Here is a 22826-nt window from a genome sequence, read left to right as displayed (position 1 = left end):
TGTCCACTTAGTTTGCTTTTGTTTTAGGTGTGGTTGTTAATAACTGTGTGTTTGCTGTCCTTTCACTGTTCATATTTTTCATCTTCTTTTTCTTAGATAAGTCCCTTTAGCATTTCATATAATAAGGGCTTGGTGATGATGAACTCCTTGAACTTGACCTTATCTGAGAAGCACTTTATCTGTCCTTCCATTCTAAATGAAAGTTTTGCTGGATAAAGCAATCTTGGATGTAGGTCTTTGGATTTCATGACTTGGAATACTTCTTTCCAGCCCCTTCTTGCCTGTAAGGTTTCTTTTGAGAAATCCACTGACAGCCTGATGGGTACTCCATTGTAGGTGACTGTCCCCTTATCCCTTGCTGCTTCTACGATTCTCTCCTTCATTTTAGTCTTGGCTAATGTAGTTATGATGTGCCTTGGTGTGCTCCTTCTTGGGTCCAACTTCTTTGGGACTCTCTGAGCTTCCTGGATTTCCTGGAAGTCTATTTCCTTTGCCAGACTGGGAAAGTTCTCCTTTATTATTTGTTCAAATAAGTTTTCCACTGTGGCTGTTCCTCTTCCCCTTCTGGTGCCCCTATAATTTGGATGTTGGAACATTTAAAGATGTCCTGGAGGTTCCTAAGCCTCTCCTCATTTTTTTGAATTCTTGTTTCTTTATTCTTTTCTGGTTGGATGTTTTGTTCTTCCTTCTGGTCCACTCCCTTGATTTGAGTCCCAGTTTCCTTTCCATCACTATTGGTTTCCTGTGCATTTCCTTTCATTTCAATTAGTTTAGTCTTCATTTGTTCCTCTAATTTGTGACTATAATCAACCAGTTCTGTGAGCATCCTGATCACCAGTATTTTGAACTGTGCATCTGATAGGTTGACTATTTCTTGGTCGCTTAGAGTTATTGGCTCTGGGGCTTTGAGTTCTTCTTGAGCCATAATGTTTTGGTCTGTTCGCACCTGTTAAGTATGAGAGTCAGAGTGTTAGGTGTTCACCAGGGAGGGGCAACCCACATGGCTGGGTTGTGGTGCTGTATGTGGGGGTGGGGTCAGAGAGGGGTAATGGCAGCCCCCTCTGCTGCTTCCTACCACTGGGGCCTGTGCAGTCTGTCTCACTGCTCGCTCCTTCGCCTGGTTTGTCTGCACGCAAATGTGTGGCGACAGTCAGCCTGCCACCTTACGCCCTCATTGGGTCTGCCTGTTGCAACTCCATGCCTGGGATCCACCAACTGCTGCCCTCGCCTGGGTCAGTCTGGCCAAATTTTCCTGTGTAACCCCACTCCGCCAGCTGCTGGCTCTGCCCCTCTTACCTGTCTGGCTGAATGGTTCGTTGTTGTTGGACATCCATACAGTTCAATTTTCTGTGTTTTGGTTGAATTTTTGTTACTAAAACTTTGTTATCTTTAAACTTGGTTGTGTGAGGAGGCACAGTGTTTCCACCTACACCTCCATCTTGGCCTCCATCATCTCCCCTCCCTCCCATTTCCACCCTTCTCAGTTGTTGTCCATGTATCCTTTATATATGTTCCTCTAAATCCCTCCCCTATTTCCCCTGAAATTCCCTCCCCTCTCCCCTCTGGTCACTGTCAGCCTGTTCTCTGTTTCAGTGTCTTTGGTTATATTTTGCTTGCTTGTTTGTTTTGTTGTTTAGATTCCTGTTAAAGGTGAGATCATATGGTATTTGTCCTTCAACACCTGGCTTATTTCACTCAGCATAATGCTTTCCAGTTCCACCCATGATGTTGCAAAAGGTAGAAGCTCCTTCTTTCTTTCTGCAGCATAAAATTCCATTGTGTATATGTACCATAGTTTTTTGATCCATTCATTTACTGACGGGCACCTAGGTTGCTTCCAATTCTTGGCTATTGTAAATTGTGCTGCTATGAACATTGGGGTGCATATGTTCTTTGGGATTGGTGTTTTAGGGTTCTTAGGATACAATCCTAGCAGTGGAATTGCTGGGTCAAAAGGCAAGTCCAATTTTAGTTTTCTGTATATCTCCCAATATTACCCTTAATTTTAAAAAATGCATTTTTAGTTTTTTTCTAATATAATCTAAAGTAATTATGCTCAGTTTTTACCCTGAAGGAAGCCTTGAAATATGTTTAGGTCCCAGAAAACCTGCACTTAATGATTTTGATATCTACAGCTCACAGTACACTAATATAATTGTTGCCAGTAAACAGTGATATAATAATAACTGTAATAATAACAATAACTGTCAGGGCTATTTTGAGCAGAAATTGATATTTTTATGTGGATATATTTGTTTTGACCAGCTTAATAGCCTACTGTTTTTCTGTAGCTTGCCTTTCCCCAAAGAACATCAAGTATAATGCAAGTTCGGAAGGTAAGTAGAAGAAGCTTTAGTTTTTCTTTAAAAAAATTTCCCACTTTGGTAGTATAACTTTGCTGAATTAAAATTAAAGTACATCCCTGGCTGGTGTGGCTGAGTGGATTAAGTGTCATCCTGCAAACCAAAAGGTCACAGTTTTGATTCCCACTCAGGGAACATGTGTGGATTGTGGGCCAGGACCCCAGTTGGGGGTGTGTGAGAGGCAACCACACATTGATATTTCTCCCCCTCTCTTTCTCCCTCCCTTCCCTTTTCTATTAAAAAACAAACAGAACCCCCCAAATTAAAGAATAATAAACTGTATGCATTTAGAATGTATAAATTGATTATTTTTTGACACATGTATATGTCCACACAGCCATTGCTACAATCAAGATGGTGAACATTCTCATCATCCCCAAAAAGCTTCTTTTGTCCTTTTGTAACTCATCCCTTCCTCCACCCCTGTTCTCAGGCAACCATCATCTGCTTTCTGTGCTAAATTACTTTGTATGTTTCAGGATTTTATTAAAATGGAATCATGCAATGTGTACTCTTTTTTGCTTGGCTTCTTTCATTTAGCATAACGAGTTTAATATTTATCCACGTTATTGCATATTGCAGTTTCTTTTTATTGCTGGATAATGTACCTTTTGGGGCATATACCACAATCTGTGTATCTGTTCATTGGATGATAGTCATTTGGGTTATTTCTGTGTTTGGGCTGTCTGGACAAATAAATTTCATATACAAATCTTTGTGTGGATATATATTTTTGTTTATTTTGGGGTAAATTCCTAAGAGTAGGTTGTATGGTCGTATATGTTTAGCATTTTAAGGCACTGCTAATGTTTCTTCTAAAGTTATTGCACCTTCTTACATTCCCACAAGCAGTGTTTGAGAATTCCAGCTGTTCCACATTCTTTCCAACACTTAGTATGGTGAGTCTGTGTAATTTCAGCCAAACAAAGCTGTGTAGGGACCAGTGATATTGAGCATCTTTTCATGTATTTACCAGCCACTTTTATATCTTCATATAGAAAATCTGTTTAGATCTTTTGACCATTTAAAAGTGAAGAAGTTTAGCCCTGGCTGGTGTAGCTCAGTGGATTGAGCGCGGGCCTGTGAACCGGAGGATCGCAGTTCGATTCCCAGTCAGGGCATATGCCTGGGTTGCAGGCTGGTTCCCTGCAGGTCAACTCCCAGCAGGGGATGCATGAAAGGCAACCATACATTGATGTTTCTCTCCCTCTCCTTCCCCTCTAAAGATAAATAAATAAATAAATAAATAAAATCTTAAAAAAAGTGAAGAAGTTTATCTTATTATTATTTATTACTAAATGTTCTTTATATATTAGACACATTATATATACAAGTCATATGACTGATATATCTCAGTTTGCATATTCTCCCAGTTTGCATGTTCTTTTTCTTAATGGCATCTTCTGAAGAGCAAGCGTTTTAAGTTTTGATGAATTCCAATTTATCAATTAAAAAAATTATTTCATGCTCTTTGTGTTCCAAATAAGAAATCATTGCCTAACTCCAGCAAAAGATTTTCTCCTGTGTTTTCTTGCAGAAGTTTTATAGTTATCCAACACTATTTGGATCTTTTCTTCCCCCTAGTTGGGTTGCCTTAGCACCTTTGTTGAATATCACTTTGCCATAAATGTGTGAGTCTATTTTGGAACTCTCTATTCTGATCTATACTTCCATCTTTTCATCAATAGCAACACTTTTAATATGTATTTTATTGATTATGCTATTATAGTTGTCCCATTTTTTCTCCCCTTTATTCCCCTCTGCCCTGCACCACCAGCATTCCCCCACCTTAGTTCATGTCCATGGGTTATACATATGGTTCATTGGCTTCCCCATTTCCCATATGATTCTTAACCTCCCCCCATCTGTTTTGTACCTACCAATTATGCTTCTTATTTCCTGTACATTTACCCCGTTTCCCCTCTTCCCCTCCCTGCTAATAACCCTCCAGGTGATCTTCATTTTTGTGACTCTCTTCCTGTTCTAGTTGTCTGCTTAGCTTGTTTCTATTTAGTTTAGTTTTTTTTTTAGGTTCAGTTGTTGATAGTTATGAGTTTGTTGTCATTTTATCGTTCATAGTTTTGATCATCATCTTTTCTTAGATAAGTTCCTTGAACATTTCCTAGCACAAGGGTTTGGCGATGATGAACTCCTTTAACTTGACCTTATCTGAGAAGCACTTTATCTGTCCTTCCATTCTAAATGAAAGCTTTGCTGGATAGAGCAATCTTGGGTGTAGGTCCTTGCCTTTCATGACCTGGAATACTTCTTTCTGGCCCCTTCTTACCTGCAAGGTCTCTTTTGAGAAATCAGTTGATAGTCTTATGGGAAGTCCCATTGTCATTGTGGGCCAGAAAAGGCCCTTATGAGGGACCCTTCAGAGTGCAGGGATAAGTTAGAGTATTTCTCATAATATAACTTTTGGTGTCCATGCACCTAAACAGTGTTCCTTTTTTCCCTTTTGTTTTCTATCCACACACCCATCCCAAATGAGTAATGACAATATTTACTATTTCTGTTTGCCCACTCTTTTCTGTTAATAAGATTGTTTCATTGGTTTGGGTAATTTCTCCCACAAAGAGAGGTCACACTATACATTTTACATTATTGGAAGCTGCTTTCCACAGTTAACAATATATGATGAGAATATCTTCAGATCAATAGTTGGAGATCTAAATATTCCCTTTGCTAGCTTTAACAATTACCCTCTTGATGGACATTCAGTATTAACTGTGATGAGTGCTTTAATGAACACCATTGTATATAAACCCTTTTATGTCCTATGGTTATAGGACAGGTTCCCAGAAATGAGGTTTCAGACTAAAATAATGTATATATTTTATATTAGATGCTATTTTTTGAAAATCACTATTTTGAGGTATGCTTGACATGTAAAATCTGTACATATTTGATGTATACAATTCAGTGAGTTTTCCAATAAGTATAACCCAATGTATATTATTGTCAAATTGTTCCCCAATAGTGTGGTGCCAGAGGGCCCCTTTCTCTTCATCTCCAGCAGCATAGCAAGTTATCACCTTTCCACAAATCTAATACTATTGCAGCAAGCCTATTATTCTAAGATCTCTGCCCTGGTGGGTCTTCACTCTGTTTTGAGTACAGTTACCACTGAACATCTAGCAAGCCTTTGCAAGAAGAAGGATTCAGTATGGAACTATAGCTGCTTCACTCCTCTAGACCTCTATGCTTGAACTTTGATATATCCCTTAACCACTATTTTTGCCAACAAGATATGTGTAATTTTCAAGCTCAGTAACAAAGGGAACCTTATGATTCATAGCAAAAGCAATAGCCAGAGTTCATGTCTCCATCAGTTTCTCATGCCCTCCCAAGTCTCAGAATGAGATGCAGGTGGGTCTAGACGGATGATAGCACATACAGTGTGCTGCATTACAGGAGAGGACTGCTGAGTTTGGGGCACTCACCACTTTTGTGGTCAGCACATTCATGGCCATTATTTGCCTACAGGAATGTACCACTACATGCCTCATGGTTGCTCACTGCAAAAACAATGTTGAATAGATAGCTCAAGTAAAGAGCTGTCAGGGCTCTGCATTTCTGGCATACCCAGTAGGAAGATCTAGGGTCACTCAGAGTCCATAACAGATCGCTAATTCCAATAGAATGACGTGTGTTAGCTGCTTAACTCCTTCTAGGAGCTTCCTAATGAATATAAAAGAAAACCTAAGCATCTCATCATGGTGTGGCTGCCACAGTGAAACCTGCTCTCAGTATTAATGATAATAAAATATGTAGGAAAGGGAAGCACACAAATGTGGCCCACCAAAAATTTATGTACACAGTAAGAAGGTGAATCTTTGAGTTTTGATAGAGCATGCCTTACATCTTTCCATGAATCTAATACTGTAGCAGCAAGCCTATTATCCCAGCTTCTCTGCCCTCTTGGGTCTTCACCCTGTGTGAGTACAGAGATTACCAAATATCTAGCAAGCCTCCACAAGGCTAAGGATTCAACATAGAACTACAGCTACTTCACTCCACCAGACCTCTATGCCTGACCCCTTATACCTTACATTTGATAACTCAGCAGCAGAATGACCTTAACCCATATCCAATTCAACATTCTCAAAAACCTCTAGTCTAGACATGTTTGTGTCATATCTCGCTTCTTAGATATATTCAAGATAATAAATGAAGCAGAAATGATGCAGTTGGCACGCCAAGAGTTTGTAACCCCTAATAAAATAACACATTTAATAAATAGTTATCTATGGTGGCTAAATTCACAAAAAGGGGACATTGCCAATGATTATGTGCCTCTGTTAGAAATATTTTGCACCAACTATGAAGGCATCTTGAAACATAAAACTGTTAGTGATTCTCATTTTATCTATAGGTATAACTACCAATGTATATGAAGTACAGAGGATAAAGGAACATGTTAAAAAAAACACGCATCACCAAAAAAACCTCTTTGCTGTGTTGTGGCACTATCTGTGGGGGAGGGGTCAGAGAGGGAACAATGCCATCGCTTGCTCCACTGTAGCCCTACTTTCCAAAGAACTTTCTCATGTGAGACTGGGAGTTTCTCCCACCATTAAACTTTGGCATTTTAATTATAATGTGTCTTGGTGTGGGTCTCTTTGTATCCATCTTGTTTGGGACTCTGTGCTTCCTGAACTTGCATATGTGTTTCCTTCACCAAATTAGGGAAGTTTTATTTCATTATTTTTTCAAATATATTTCCAGTTTCTTGTTCTTTCTGTTCCCCTTCTGCACTCATATCATGTGAATGTCAGAATGCTTGAAATTGTCCCAGAGGCTACTTTACACTATCCTTGTTTTCTGGGGATTCTTTGTTTTCTTGTTCTGATTGCTTGATTTTTGCTTCCTTATGTTCCAAATCATTGATTTGATTCTGAGCTTTATCCACTCTACTGTTGTTTCCCTTTAAAGTGTTCTTTATTTCAATTAGTGTATCCTTCATTTTTGACTGGATCTTTTTTATGCTGTTGAGGTCCTCACTAGGCATCCTTATAAGCATCCTTAAAACCAGTGTTTTGAACTCTGCATCTGTAGCTTGCTTATTTCCCTGTCGTTTAGTTCTTTTTCTGGAGTTTTGATCTGTTCTTTCATTTGGGCAATGTTTCTTTGTCTGCTCACTTTGGCAGTCTCCCTGTGTTTGTTTCTATGTATTAGGTAGAGCCCCCATGATTCCCTGTCTTGGTAACCTGGCCTAATATAGTAGGTGTCCTGTAGGGTCCAGCGGCATAGCCTCCCCTATAATCCAAGATGGGTACTCAGGGTCTGCCATTCATGTATGCTAAGTACACCTTTCTCTTGTAGTTGAGACTTGATCACTGCTGGAAAGCCAATGGGAGGAATTTATCCAGACCAGTCAGCTGCAAGGACTGGCTGTGACCACTAGCCACCAACCTCCACCATCCATGGAAGATCAGCTTTGCAGAAGCATGGTGGTAGTGTTCTGATGTGGTCTGTAGCTGTCCACTGGGTAAATAGAATCTGGGGTCTCCTGGGTTGTGCAGGTCAAGATCAGCCCTGACCTGTGTTCAGCCAGGGGCCACCCTACCTGAGCTACAAAGCAATATGTGATGGCTGCTACTTGTGTTGGACTTGGAGATTCCCAGATGAAGCCAAGCTGTGAATGAATCTAGTTGGTTGCTGCTACTTTTGGCTTGGGGACATTTAGCAAGAGGTATGGGGGCTGGGGGCCTACTGAGGCCAACTGTTGCTTGTTTGAGGGGTTTAGGAAGTTGTGAAGCAGGAGCCAAGACCAGCCATTCATGTGGAAAAGTCACAGATAACATTTGGGTTGGCTGCGAGTTGGGTGGGTTGGAGTCTCAGGAGATCTTCAGGGTGGAGGTAAACAGTGTTAGCCAGGCTGATTGAGTCTCCGATATGGCACTCACCTACCCGCTCTGTGACCCTGTTGGGGGAGGGCTCAGAAAGGGACAGTGATTTCTGCCTGCCTTTCTGTCTGGGAGAAACCTGACCCCTATTTCCCGCCTTGATGACAGACACTCAGTTCCTCCCTGTATGCCACCAGTGCCTTTCGAACTGTTACCCTGGTGCTGGAGCTCATAGTGAGTGTTAGTAAGTTTGTGTGTGGGTTCTTTAAAGGGAACTGCTTGGGACTCCAGAAGTTTCTCCCACCAACTCAGTCCCCACTGGTTTTTGCAGCCAGAAGTAATGGAGACTTGTCTTTGTGGCACTGGAACCCTGGGATGGGGAGACTTGTGTTGGGCTGGGACTTCTCACTTCTGAGGTATCCCTCTTGAATTTTTACCCACCACACATGGATGTGGGACCAGCCCATCCCACTTGTCTGCCCCTCCTACTAATCTGAATGATGTGGTTTCTTTAATTCCGTAGTTGTCAGACTTCCATTCAACTCAATTTCTAATGGTTCTAAGTGATGATTGTTCTATAATTTTGTTGCAATTTTGATGTAGTTGTGTGAGGAGGCAAGCTATGTTTACCTATGCTGCCATCTTGGCCAGAAACCCTAGAGACTAGACTTTGGAGCGTGAGGGCACAATGCAATGTGATGCGTTACTGAATTATACACTTGAAACCTTTATAATTGTTTTAAAAGCCAATAAAATAAATGTAAATAGAGCTTAGAACCATAAACAGAGACCTCTGCCCCCAATCTGGTAGTCTTTTCTCCTCTACAGCCCACGTGGGCTTCATTGCCATTTGGAATTTAACCTTGCCTGTCCAATATGGAAAGAGAAATCTGAGAAAGCCTGCTGCTGCCATTCTGGCTCAGCTCTAGGGACTGTGATACCTGGGTCCCTGAGGAGTAGACTACATCCAGCACCAGGGCCTAGGAGGAGGAGTGGAGTGAACATAGAAACTGTGAGATGGGAACCTCCTCAATATCCCTACACAGGATTTTCTAAGCCTTGCCTTCTGTTAGAAAGGAAGAGTCTCCCTATCCATCCAAAGCCAGTTCTTACATATATGGTTTGAATTTCATCCTCCCACCCCATCATGTTGTCCCCTCTTCAGTTACACCTTCCCTGTCCTGCATCTTAAATGTTTCTCTCTTTACTAATTCTTTGCCATCCAAATATCCTCAACCTATTCCATCTAGAGAGAATTCCTGCCTTGATCTCTCACACTTCTTGCTGCTTTCTGACCCTTCTTTTCTCTATAATCAACATGACTTCCTTATATCCATCTTGCATGACATTCGTTCATTATTTATAGTTGTAGGAATTTTTCTGTGTCATTTCATCAATCACAATACCATGTTAAAATATTCTACTGCCACATAAGATTTGCCTTGGCAAATACCAAAGGCCCCCTCCCTTAACAACATAACAAGACAAAGTGTGCCAAGACAAAGAAAGATGACCCCAAAGAAAGAATAGATCAAAACTCCAGAAAAAGAGCCAACAATGAGGAGATAGCTAACCTATCAGATGCAGAGTTCAAAATACTGGTAATCAGAATGCTCACAGAAATGATTGAGCTCTTGGCAAAATGAAGGAAGAAATGAAGGCTACCCAAAGTGAAATAAAGCAAAATATACAGGAAACCAACAGTAAAGGGAAGGAAACTGGGACTCAGAGCAATGATTTGGAACAAAAGGAAGAAATGAACACCCAATCAGAAGAGAATGAAGAACCAAGAATACAAGAAAATGAGGAGAGGATTAGGAATCTCCAGGACAACCATAAGCACTCTAACATCAGAATCATAGGGGTGCCAGGAGGAGAAGAACAAGAGCAATAATTTGAAAACTTATTTGAACACATAATGAAGGAAAACTTCCCTAATCTGGCAAAGGAAATAGACTTCCAGGAAGTCCAGGAAGCCCAAAGAGTCCCAAACAAGTTGGACCCAAGGAGGAACACATCAAGGCACCTCATAATTACATTACTCAAGATTAAAGAGGAGAGAATATTAAAAGCAGCAAGAGAAAAGGAGACAGTTACCTACAGAGGGATTCCCATCAGATTGTCAGCTGATTTCTCAAAAGAAACCTTGCAGACAAGAAGGGGCTAAAAAGAAGTATTCCAAGTCATGAAAGGCAAGGACCTACATCCAAGATTACTCTATCCAGCAAAGTTATCATTTAGAGTGGAAGGGCAGATAAACTGCTACCTAGATAAGGTAAAGTTAAAGGAGTTCATTATTAACAAGCTCTCATTATACAAACTGTTAAAGGGATTTATCTAAGAAATAGAAGAGGATAAAAAACTATGAACAGTAAAATGACAAAAAACACACCTATCAACAACTGAACCTAAAAAAAAAAAACAAAAACTAAGCAAACAACTGGAACAGAAACAGAACAAGAGAAATGGAGATTACATGGAGGGTTTTCAGTAGGGAGAGGGAGGGGAAGTAGGGAGGGGGGAAGTGCAGGGAATAAGAAGCATAATAGGTAGGCATAAAATAGACAGGAAGAGGTTAAGAATGGTATAGAAAACAGAGAAGTCAAAGAACTTATATGTACAACCCATGGACATGAATTAAAGGGGGGATGCTAGAGGGTGGGGGGTATAGTGCAAAGGAGGGATAAAGAGAAGGAAAAATATTGGGAAAGCTGTAATAGCATAATCAATAATATATACTTTAAAAATAAAATGCCAAAGGTTAATTTAAAGAGAGAATCTTAAAAGCAGCAAGAGAAAAGGAGTTAGATACCTAAATGGAAATTTTCATTAAGACTGCCATATGATTTCTCAAAAGAAATTTTGCAGGCTAGAAAGGATTAGCAAGAATTATTCAAAGTCTTGAAAAGCAGGATCCTACAGCCAAGATAGCTCTACCCAGAAAAGCTATCATTTAGAATTGAGAGGCAGATAAAGAGCTTCCCAAGCAAGAAAAAACTAAAGGAGTTCACCTATCACCAAACCATTACTATATAAAATGTTAAAGGGACTCATTTAAGAATAGAAGATCAAAACTATGAACAATAAAATGGCAATGAATACAAGTCTATCAACAATTGAATCTAAAAAACAAACTAAGAAAACCAGAAGGACAGAGACAGAATGATGGATATGGAGAGGGTGTTGATGGTTGATGGGAGGGGAGTGGGAGAGAATGGGTGAAGAGGTGAGGGGATTAAGAAGTACAAGTATGGCCCTGGCTGGTGTAGCTCAGTGGATTGAGCACAGACCTGCGAACCAGAGGATCGCAGTTCGATTCCCAGTCAGGGCACATGCCTGGGTTGCAGGCTGGTTCCCTGCAGGCAGACTCCCACCAGGGGACCCATGAAAGGCAACCATACATTGATGTTTCTCTCCCTCTCTCCTTCCCATCTAAAGATAAATAGATAAACAAAATCTTAAAAAAAAGAAGTAACAGAATAACCATAGGGATGTAAAATACAGTATAAGAAAGGGAGTGTCCAAAGAACTTATCCACATGACTCATGAACATGAACAATGGTGTGAGGACTGCTGAGGGAGTTAGGGGTGCTGGGTGGAGTGGGGCAAGGGAAAAAATTGGGACAACTGTAATAGCATAATCAATAAAATATAATTTAAAAAGGCATTTGAAAAGGAACAATAAAAACAGAAAGAAAAAGCCAAAGTTTAGTCTCCTTTCATTACCATAATCTCCCGTTTGCTCTCTTCCACCAGCCCCTGACCTGCCTTCCCTCTGGTAATTCTGTTGTCTGTGTCCATGAGTTTCTTTTCTTGCTCCCTTTACCAATTCATTAGCTCTTGTTCTAATATCTTTCCATCATTTTCTCAACCTAACTCGTCACTTGCTTACTGGTTCTGTTCTCTGCTCTGCCCTGATAAACCAAATTTAAAAGTTATCTCTCCCAGAATGTTATTGCTCATGCAGTCACACACACAAGTTTTCTAAAAGTTGGCACAATGGAGTGAAGATTGTTTCATCACCTAATACAGCCAGGACAGTAGAGCTTACTGTAAGGCATTTATATTGTGAAATGTTTTATGGTTATTACTGACAGCTGGATTTCACTCTGCTGTCTATATTTCCAGTACTCCCCCTACCTACCACAAACACACACACACACACACATATACACACACGTGTGTACACACAGGCCATGTTGCTCAGGTCTCTCACTCTTTCTTCTCATTGTTTATTCTAGTCACTCTCACAATGCTCCTCGTCTCCCCATTGCCATTTCAATTATTAATGGAAAGCAAAAAAATTTCCTATTTTATTTTACAGAAGATTTCAAATCTCTTGACCATTTATTGTTTGAGCAGCATAAAGTAAATGCAGAGACTTTGACTGACCATTAACATGTTCAATTCTTTGTCATCATCTCTTTCCCAGCAGTTGTTTTAAGTAGCGGGAAGTACAGATTGATTCTCCCAATTGTATAATTGAAGCACCACCAACACTCTCAAAGAAAAGTGGCTACATTCAGTTTTCTGGTGAGACAAAAATATAGAATGACTTTCATTTAATCCTTGCAAAAACTCAGTGAGGTAACTGTTGCTATACCACCTTTTGTAAATAAAGACATTCAAGTTCAAAGAGATGACATGTCCCCCAAATTACCCAAAATGCAGGTGTCATCAACACTTGCTGATTTATATCATAATCACCCATTCTTGATTAGACCCTGAGGGTGGGTGGTGGCTTCCACCCTTAGTTTGCTACTGAAACTTCTTAAGCTTTTTCATAACTTACTGATTTTTTTCTTTTTTTAAAGAGGTAATTATTCGCTTATTTTTTAAAGATTTTATTTATTTATCTTTAGAGGGGAAGGGAAGGAGAGAGGGAGAGAAATATCAATGTATGGTTGCCTCTTGTGAGTCCCCTGCTGGGAACTGGCCTTCAACTCAGGCATGTGCTCTGACTGGGAATCGAACCGCGATCCTGTGGTTCGCATAACTTACTGATTTTTTAAATCCCAAGGGTTTCTTGGTAATCACGGTTGTCAAACCTTTGATGCTGTCTTTGTCTTTCACCTGTGCTGTTGGTAGAGGTTCCTGTTGTAGTTCATTGACCTCTGGCCATTCTTTTGTTTCATGTGAAGCTGCTGGGGTTCAGGGAACAGAGGAACTGTTTGTCTACAAGTTCATCTCTCCTTCAGCCTTCACCAAATCCCAACATGTTTTATTTCCTGTCTTTGACTAACCGATTCTTAGAAGAGTAATATGAGAATATACAGTACATATCCTTGTACCACCCAACCTACAATCACAAAATAAATAGCTCTGATGTGATATATTCCACATGGTCTGGGCTTTTACCCTGTTATATATGTTTTTGAAATAGATACAAAAAGATTCTAGGGTCTTATGAAATTAGGAAAGATAAACTTGATTCACAATTCTAAAACTCGAGTGTTGTATGTAGGAGTCAGTATGGTACTGATTTATTGTAATCATGTCAAATCATATGTTCAGAATTTTATTCCTGAGTTAGTATGAGCATGCTTTCCCTGTCTTCTTATTTCATTGATTTTCTTTACCATTTCATCATTTAATGTGTTGGATTCTTGTGGGTTAGTCTAATTTATCATTTGACTTAAATTTTTTATTTTATAAAGTACTGAAATTTTTGCTTTTTCCTTTGTTGGTAAAACATAGATAGCATAAAATTTACTATCTTAAATAGTAATTTTTTTGCTGTACAGTTCAGTGGCATTAAGTATATTGACAGTCATGGGTCCACCAATCTCCAGAACTTTTTCATCTTCCTTAACTGAAAATTTGTACCCTTAAACAAAAAACTCTCCATTTTCCCCTCCTACCAGGCCCTTGCAACCACTACTGTACTTTTTATCTCAAATTTATTTATCCATAAATTTGACTACTCTAGGTACCTCATATGAATGAAACATGCAGTATCTTTCCTTTTGTGACTACCTGATCTCACTTAGCAAAATGTCTTCATGGTTCATCATGTTATACCATTGTGTATGATCTTTTCAATGTATTGCTGGATTTCGTTTGCTAGTATTTTGTGGAGGATTTTAGCATCTGTGTTCATCAGGGATATTGGCCTACACTTTTCTTCCTTTGTCTGATTTTGCAGTTAAGATAATGCTGGTCTTATAAAGAGACCTTGGGGATCTTTTCTCCTCTTGAATTTTATGGAATAGTTTGAGGAAGACAGGTGTTAGTTCTTTTTTGAATGTTTGGGTAAATTTGCCGGTGAAGCCAATTTGTCCAGGACTTTTACTTGCTGGGAGTTGATTATTATTATTATTATTTCTATTTCATTAATTGTTATCAGTCCATCCAGGTTTTCTGATTCTTTCTGATTCAGTTTGGGAAAATTGTATGTTTCTAGGAATTTTTCCATTTCTCCTCGATTGTCCAATTAATTGGCATATAGTTGTTCATAGTATTTTTCTTTTTTTAAAAAAATCCTCACCCAAGGACATTTTCCATTGCTTTTAGAGAGAGAGGAAGGGAGAGAGAAGGGAGAGAAACATTGATGTGAGAGAGAGGCATCAATTGGTTGCCTCCCATATGCACACAGATGGGGAATAGTACACGTCCAACAGGGGATTGTACGCGCCTGGACCAGGGCTGGGAATTGCACACCCCCAGACCAGGGATGAACCTGAAACCTAGGTATGGGCCCTGGCCTGGAATCAAACTGTAACCTTTTGGTTACAGGACAATGCTCTAACCAATGGAGTCAGACTGGCCAGGGCAATAGTATTTTTTTTTTACAATCTTTTCTATTTCTGTAATGTCAGTTGTTCTCCTCTTTTATTTTTATTTTATTTATTTGGGTCCCCTCTCTCTGTTTCTTGATGAGTCTGGCTAAAGGTTCATCAATCTTGTTTACCTTTTCAAAGGACCAACTCTTTGTTCCATTGATCTTTTGTATCTTTTAGATTTTATGTCATTTATTTCCACTCCAATCTTCATTATTTTCTTCCTTCTGCTTACTCTGGGATTTTCTTGTTGTTCTTTCTCCAATTCTTCAAGGAGTAGTGTTAAATTGTTTATTGGACATTTTTCTTTTTAAAAAATATATTTTATTGATTATACCATTACAGTTGTTCTATTCCCCCCTTCATTCCCCTCCACCCGCACCCTCCCTCCCCCACCATTCTCCCCTCCTTAGTTTATAACCACGTGTCTCAAGTTCTTTAGATTCTATATTTAACCCACTATTCTCGCCCCCCCTATCTATTTTCTACCTACCATCTATGCTATTTTCTGTGCCTTCTTCTCCCTTCTCCCCCTCCTACCCCCCTGTTTCTAACCCTCCATGTGTTCTTCATTTCTATTGTTCCACTCCTGATCTAGCTGTCCCCTTGGTTTGCTTTTGTTTTAGGTGTGGTTGTTAATAACTGTGAGTTTGCTGTCCTTTCACTGTTAATATTTTTCATCTTCTTTTTCTTATATAAGTCCCTTTAGCATTTCATATAATAAGGGCTTGGTGATGATGAACTCCTTGAACTTGACCTTATCTGAGAAGCACTTTATCTGTCCTTCCATTCTAAATGAAAGCTTTGCTGGATAGAACAATCTTGGCTGTAGGTCTTTGGATTTCATGACTTGGAATACTTCTTTCCAGCCCCTTCTTCCCTGTAAGGTCTCTTTTGAGAAATCCGCTGACAGTCTGATGGGTACTCCTTTGTAGGTGACTGTCCCCTTATCCCTTGCTGCTTCTAGGATTCTCTCCTTCATTTTGGTCTTGGCTAATGTAATTATGATGTGCCTTGGTGTGTTCCTTCTTGGGTCCAACTTCTTTGGCACTCTCTGAGCTTCCTGGATTTCCTGGAAGTCTATTTCCTTTGCCAGACTGGGGAAGTTCTCCTTTATTATTTGTTCAAATACGTTTTCCACTCGTGGCTGTTTCTTTCCCCCTTCTGGTACCCCTATAATCCGGATGTTGGAACGTTTAAAGATGTCCTGGAGGTTCCTAAGCCTCTCCTCATTTTTTTGAATTCTCATTTCTTCATTCCTTTCTGGTGGGATGTTTTGTTCTTCCTTCTGGTCCATTCCATTGATTTGAGTCCCAGTTTCCTTTCCATCACTATTGGTTTCCTGTGCATCTCCCTTCATTTCAATTAGTTTAGCCTTCATATGTTCCTCTAATTTGTGACTATGTTCCTCTAATTTGTGACTATAATCTACCAGTTCTGTGAGCATCCTGATAAATAGTGTCTTGAATTGTGCTTCTGAGAGGCTGGCAATTTCTCAGTCGCTTAGAGTTATTGGCTCTGGGACTTTGAGTTCTTCTTGCACCATCTTTTGGGCTGTTTGTGCCTGTTCTGTAGCAGGATCAGAGCCCTAAAGTGTTCACTAGAACAGGGCAACTAAGTCGCTGGGTTGTGACGTTGTATGTGGGGGCGGGGTCAAAGAGGAACTATGGCGTCCTGTCTGCCGCCTGCCGCCTCGGCCTTCACCAGTGCCACAGTTGCTGCCGTCACTGGGCCCACGCTTTTCGTCCCACTGCATGCGAGTGTGCCACCACCATCAGCCCTCACCCCCTGGGGCCTGCGTGGTCTGTCTCACTGTGTGTGAATGTGCACCCGCGGTCAGTCTGCCCCGCACCCCAATTGGTTCCGGGCTGCCTGGGCGCGTCTAGGTCGGGGGACCTGTCCTGCCCAACCCTGCTCGCTGCTGGCTCCGCCCCTCTTGCCGTCCCCATTGAATGGTTAGATGTAGTCGGATTTCCGTATAATTGAATTTTCTGTCCTTTAGTTGTGTCTTTGTTTCTCCAAACCTTTGTTGTATTCAAACTTGGTTGTGGGAGGAGGCACAGTGTTTCCACCTATGCCTCCATCTTGGCGGAAGTCCTATTGGAGATTTTTCTTGCTTCTTGTGGTAGGCCTGTAATGCTATGAACTTCCCTCTCTGGACTGCTTCTGCTGTGTCCCTTAGATTTTGGGTTGTTGTGTATTCATTTTAATTTGTTTCCAGGTAATTTTTTTTCTTTCTTGATCTCACTAGTAACCCATTCATTGTTTAAAAACCTACTATTTAGCCTCTGTGTGTTTGGATGTTTTTCAGTTTTTTTAATTGAGGTTGATTTCTAGTTTACACAATTTTGGTCTGAGAAGAGGCTTGATATGATTTTAATCTTTTTGAATTTGTTAAGACTTATTTTGTGCCCTAACATGTGGTCTACCTTTGAGAACGTTCCATGCACACTTGAGAAGAATGTATATTTTGCTGCTTTGGGATGAAATGTCCTGTAAATATCAATTAAATAAACCTGATCTAGTGTCATTTAAGATCATTATTTCCTCATAGATTTTTTTGTCTGGAAGATCTATCCAATGATGATGCCTGGGTGTTAAAGTCCCCTAATATGACTGTTTTGCTGTCAGTATTTCTTCTAAAGTCCACCTAAAGTTTTTTATATACTTGTGTGCTCCAATATTAGGTGCAAATATGTTTACAAGGTTTAAATCCTCTTGTTGGATCCATCCCTTTAGTATGATAGAGTGTCCTTCCTTGTCTCTTGTTATGACTTTTATTTTGAAGTCTATTTTGTCAAATGTAAGTAATCCTACTCCAGCTGTTTTTGTTTCCATTTGCATGGGATTTTTTTTTCCATTTCTTTACGTTCAGCCTATGTGTATCCTTTGTTCTGAGGTGGGTCTCTTATAGACAGCATATTTACAGGTCATATTTTCTTATTCATTCAGCTACCCTAGGTCTTCTGATTTGAGTATTTAATTCATTTACATGTAAGGTTATTATTGATAGGTACTTATTTAATACCAGTTTTCCTTTATACCTATGCTCCTTTCTCTCTCTCTCTCTCTCTCTTTCTCCTTAAAGCAGTCCTTTTAACATTTCTTGCAATGCTCGTTTGGTAGTAATAATTTCCTATGTCCTTTTTTTTTCTTGGTCTGGGAAGCTCTTTATTTTGCATTCAGTTTAAATGATGGCCTTGCTGGATAGAGTAGTCTTGGCTGTAGGTCCTTGCTTTTCATTATTTTGAATACTTCATGCCAATCCCTTCTGGCTTACAGTGTTTCTGTTGAGAAATCAGCTGGAAGTTTATGGAAGCTCTCTTCTTGGTAACTATTTCTCTTTTGCTGCCTTTAAGATTCTCTCTTTAAGCCCTGTCTGGTGTGGCTCAATTGGTTGGAGCATGTCCCATAACTGACATGTTGTGGGCTCAATTCCCAGCCAGGGCACATACCTAGGTTCTGTCCCTGGTCCGGATGCATATGGGAAGCAACCCATATACTTTGCATTGATGCTTCTCTGGCACATCAGTGTTTCTATCCCTCCCTTTCTCTTTCTCTAAAAGCAATGAAAAAATGTCTTTGGATGAAGATAATAATGATAATAGTAATAATAATAAAAGATTCTTTATCTTTAAACTTTGCTATTTTAATTATGATGTATCTTAGTGTGGGTCTCTGTGGTTTCATCCTGACTGGGGCTCTTTTGCTTCCTGAACTTGTGTGACTTTTTCTTTCACCAGGTTAGAGAAATTTTATATCATTATTTCTTGAAACAGGTTTTCTATCCCTTTCTCACTTCTTTCCCCTGTGGTACCCATATGAGGATATTGTTATGTTTTATATTCTCCCAAAAATTCTCTTAAACTATACTTATTCTTTTTAAGTCTTTTTTGCATATTGTTGCTCTAATTAGGTGCTTTTTTCTACTTTGTCTTCCAAATTGCTCATTTGAACCTCTGCTTCATCCAGCATACTTTTTCTAATTTGTTTTTTTTCTTTTTAATGTATTTTATTGATTATGCCATTACAGTTGTCCTATTTCCCCCCTTCATTCCCCTACACCCTCCACATCCCTCCCCCACCATCTCCCCTTTAGTTTATGTCCATGTGTCACAAGTTATTTAGATTCTATATTTCTCACACTACTCTTCCCTTCCCCCTGTCTATTTTCTACCTACCATCTATGCTACTTATTCTCTGTACCTTCTCCCCCCTTCTCCTCCTTCCCCGCCCCTGTTGCTAACCCTCCATGTGATCTCCATTTCTATGGTTCCACTCCTGATCTAGCTGTCCTCTTAGATTGCTTTTGTTTTAGGTGTGGTTGTTAATAACTGTGAGTTTGCTGTCCTTTCACTGTTCATATCTTTTATCTTCTTTTTCTTAGATAAGTCCCTTTAACATTTCATATAATAAGGGCTTGGTGATGATGAACTCCTTGAACTTGACCTTATCTGAGAAGCACTTTATCTGTCCTTCCATTCTAAATGAAAGCTTTGCTGGATAGAACAATCTTGGCTGTAGGTCTTTGGATTTCATGACTTGGAATACTTCTTTCCAGCTCCTTCTTGCCTGCAAGGTCTCTTTTGAGAAACCACCTGACAGTCTGATGGGAACTCCTTTGTAGGCAGCTGTCTCCTTATCTCTTGCTGCTTCTAGAATTCTCTCTTTCATTTTAATCTTGGCTAATGTAATTATAATGTGCCTTGGTGTGTTCCTTCTCAGGTCCAATTTCTTTGGGACTCTCTAAGCTTCCTGGATTTCCTGGAATTCTATGTTCTTTGCCAGATTGGGGAAGTTCTCCTTTATTATTTGTTCAAATAAGTTTTCCACTTGTGGCTGTTCCTCTTACCCTTCTGGTACCCCTATAATTCGGATGTTGGAGAAATTAAAGATGTCTTGGAGGTTCCTAAGCCTGTCCTCATTTTTTGAATTCTTGTTTTTTCCTTCTTTTCTGTTTGGGTGTTTCTTTCTTCCTTCTGGTCCACTGCATTGATTTGAGTCCCAATTTCCTTTCCATCACTATTATTTTGCTTTATATTTAAAGGAGAAGTTTAAATATAATACACAAGTTTCCTGTGCATTTCCCTTCATTTCAATTAGTTTAGCCTTCATATGTTCCTCTAATTTGTTACTAAAATCAACCAGTTCTGTGAGCATCTGGATCACCAGTGTTTTGAACTGTGCATCTGAGAGGTTGGCTATCTCTTGGTCATTTAAAAGTATTGGCTCTGGGGCTTTGATTTGTTCTTCTATTTGAGCCATAATGTTTTGGTCTGTTTGTGCCTGTTATGTGTGAGGGGTGGAGCCTTAGTTGTTCACGAGGGAGGGGCAACCCACGTGGCTGGGTTGTGATGCTGTACAGGGTCAGAGAGGGGCAATGGTGTTTGTTCCACTCTCTTCCAGATTTCAGTCCCCTCTGCTGCTTCCCACAAGCAAATTTGGCCTTTCTGGTGCTGGTTTCCGGGTGCATGGGCCTGTGCACCCTCCAGGAGCCTGTGAGTCTCTCCAACAAACTCTCTGTGAGCCTGGGACCCTCTCTTGGTACCTGGATCCTGAAAGTCTTTCCAATTGGTGCTTTCAGGCTCTAATTCCTGTCGCTGGGGCCATAGCCTGCATGGTCTGTCTCACTGCTCGCTCCTTTGCTTGATTTATCTATGCACGAATGTATGACCATGGTCAGCCAACGCCTTGCATCTTCACTGGGTCCACCCATTGCCACCCCACGCCTGGGATTTGCCAACCTCTGCCTGCACACCTGAGTCAGTCCGGCTGATCTTTCCCGCCTGATCCCGCTCTGCCACTGACTCCGCCCCTCTTACTAGTCTGGCTGAAGGGTTCTTTGTTGTTGGAGTTCCGTACAGTTCAATTTTCTGTGTTTTGGCTGCATTTTTGTTACTAAAACTTTGTTGTCTTTAAACTTGGTTGTGCAAGGAGACACAGTGTTTCCACCTACACCTCCATCTTGGCTAGAAGTCTACGTTTCCCCTAAGTTCATTGAGAATCATAATAACCAGTACTTTGAACTCTATCTCTGGTAGAATGCTTGTCTCCATTTTGTTTTTCTGGAGTTTTGTTCTGTTCTTTCATTTGGGCCATGTTTCTTTGTCTCCTCATTTTGGCAGGCTCCCTGTGTTTATTTTTATGTATTAGGTAGAGTTGCTATGTCTCTGAGTCTTAGTAGAGTGGCTTAAGGTAGTAGGTGTCACTGTGGGCCCAGTGGCACAGTCTCCCTAGTCACCTGACCAGTTGCTTCAGATATGTCCCTTGCGTGATTTGCATGTGACATCCTGCTGTACGTGAGCCTTGATTGCTGTTGGCTCATCAGTGGGAAGGACTGACCCTCAGGCTATGAGGACTGGCCAAGACCACAGCAGAGGAGCTGTTATGTAGGGCTGACCCCATGGAGCAGGATTCCATTTACTGGGGCTTTGGTGCTTGCTGAGTCCACCCTTTGGGCATGTCATTTTATAGTGGTGGTTGGGTGGCATTTGGTGTGGTCTGATGCTGACCACCAGGTGTTCTGGTTCTGGAGCTCTTGGGAGTGGCTCTGGTGCAGACCAAGGTCTTCTGCTGCCTGGGGCCAGCTGGTATGATCTACAAAGTGATCTGCAGACAGTTGCTGCTTGTGCTGGGCTTGGAGGTGCCTGGTAGAGACTAAGCTGCAAACTGAAGCTGGCTGCCACTAGTACTGGGTTTGGGACAGGAGGTACTGGGGCATGCTAAGGACAGATGCTGCTTGTTTGGGGTTTGTGAAACTTTAAGAAATTTTAGGAAAGTCTGCAGCATAAGCCAAGATAGAATGTTTGTATGGAAAAGCCACTGGAAGTATCTTAAGTGGACCCACTGGTCGGGTTGGACAGGGTCTCAGGGAATCCCTAAGGTAGGAGGCAGGAGGTGAGATGGTGTTCGCCAGGTTGACAGAGATTCTGACTTGGACCCTTTCTGTACCTGGAGGCTGGCTCAACAAAGGACCAATGGCTTTTGCCAGCACGCCTGTTTAGGAGGAAGCTGCCCCTCCAGCCTGTGCCTTGACCAGACAATACAACTCAGTTTCTCTCTGTATGTCCTGGCACTTTTTGAGCTGCTACCCAGCACTGGAGGTCCGAGCAATTGAGTCCATCAGCAAGTTTAAGTTCATGTGTGGGTCTTTTAAGAGGACCACTTGAGTCTCTAGAAGCCCTCCATCTCATTCAGCATCAATCCCCTGAGCCACAATCCCTGCTGGTTTTTATAGCTATAAGTTATGAAGACTCCTCTTTCTGGCACTGGAACCCAGGGCTAGGGAAGCTTGTGCGGGGCTGGTACGCTTCACTCCTGTGGATACCTCAGCAGCTGAGATATCTCTTCTGATTTTTCACCAGGTGTGGGACTTGCTCATTCCACCCTCTGTGACCCTTCCTACCTGTCTTGACGTGGCTTCGTCTGCATATCCTTAGTTATAGGACTTCTGTTCTACAAGACTTCAGGCAGGTCTCCATGGTGGTTGTTATGTAGTTTAGTTGTAATTTTGATGTGGTTGTAGAAGGAGGTGAGCATAGCAATGACCTATTCTGCCATCTTGGTTGGAAGCTGAATCCAGTTTTTACCCTAATTTTTCTGTGAAGCACACAACCAGCCTTTCCAGCAGGGGCTTCTTTAAACTCTGAAAGAAATAAATTAAATAATTCATTGGTTGCCTGCCTAAGTAGATTTGAGGAACTGAAGTCAACCTAATTTTACTTAGCCTGAGGCCTGTCTCAGTCCTCACTCAACCATCTCAGGACCACATACATGTAGATAGGGCTTCTAATCCCAGGCCCTACCAATACCAGGTGGGAGAGTGATCTTCA

General features: G+C 40.8%; 1 long non-coding RNA gene across 1 annotated transcript; it reads right to left on the bottom strand.

Annotated features, from left to right (window-relative positions):
* Window positions 1–1248: 1248 nt before the first annotated feature.
* On the bottom strand, window positions 1249–20925 carry LOC119001051 (uncharacterized). The gene is made up of 3 exons (XR_005069476.1): window positions 20799–20925; window positions 8272–8275; window positions 1249–1274 (listed from the first exon to the last, which is right to left on the bottom strand). It is a non-coding gene; the product is annotated as an uncharacterized LOC119001051 (long non-coding RNA).
* Window positions 20926–22826: the final 1901 nt, after the last annotated feature.

The sequence above is a fragment of the Sturnira hondurensis genome, unplaced genomic scaffold (genome assembly GCF_014824575.4).
Source record: "Sturnira hondurensis isolate 20B ecotype Veracruz unplaced genomic scaffold, ASM1482457v3 Scaffold0016587, whole genome shotgun sequence".
NCBI classification, from domain to species: domain Eukaryota; kingdom Metazoa; phylum Chordata; class Mammalia; order Chiroptera; family Phyllostomidae; genus Sturnira; species Sturnira hondurensis.
The sequence above is the reverse complement of the archived record's forward strand: the minus strand, read 5'-3'. Positions and strand labels throughout refer to the sequence as shown.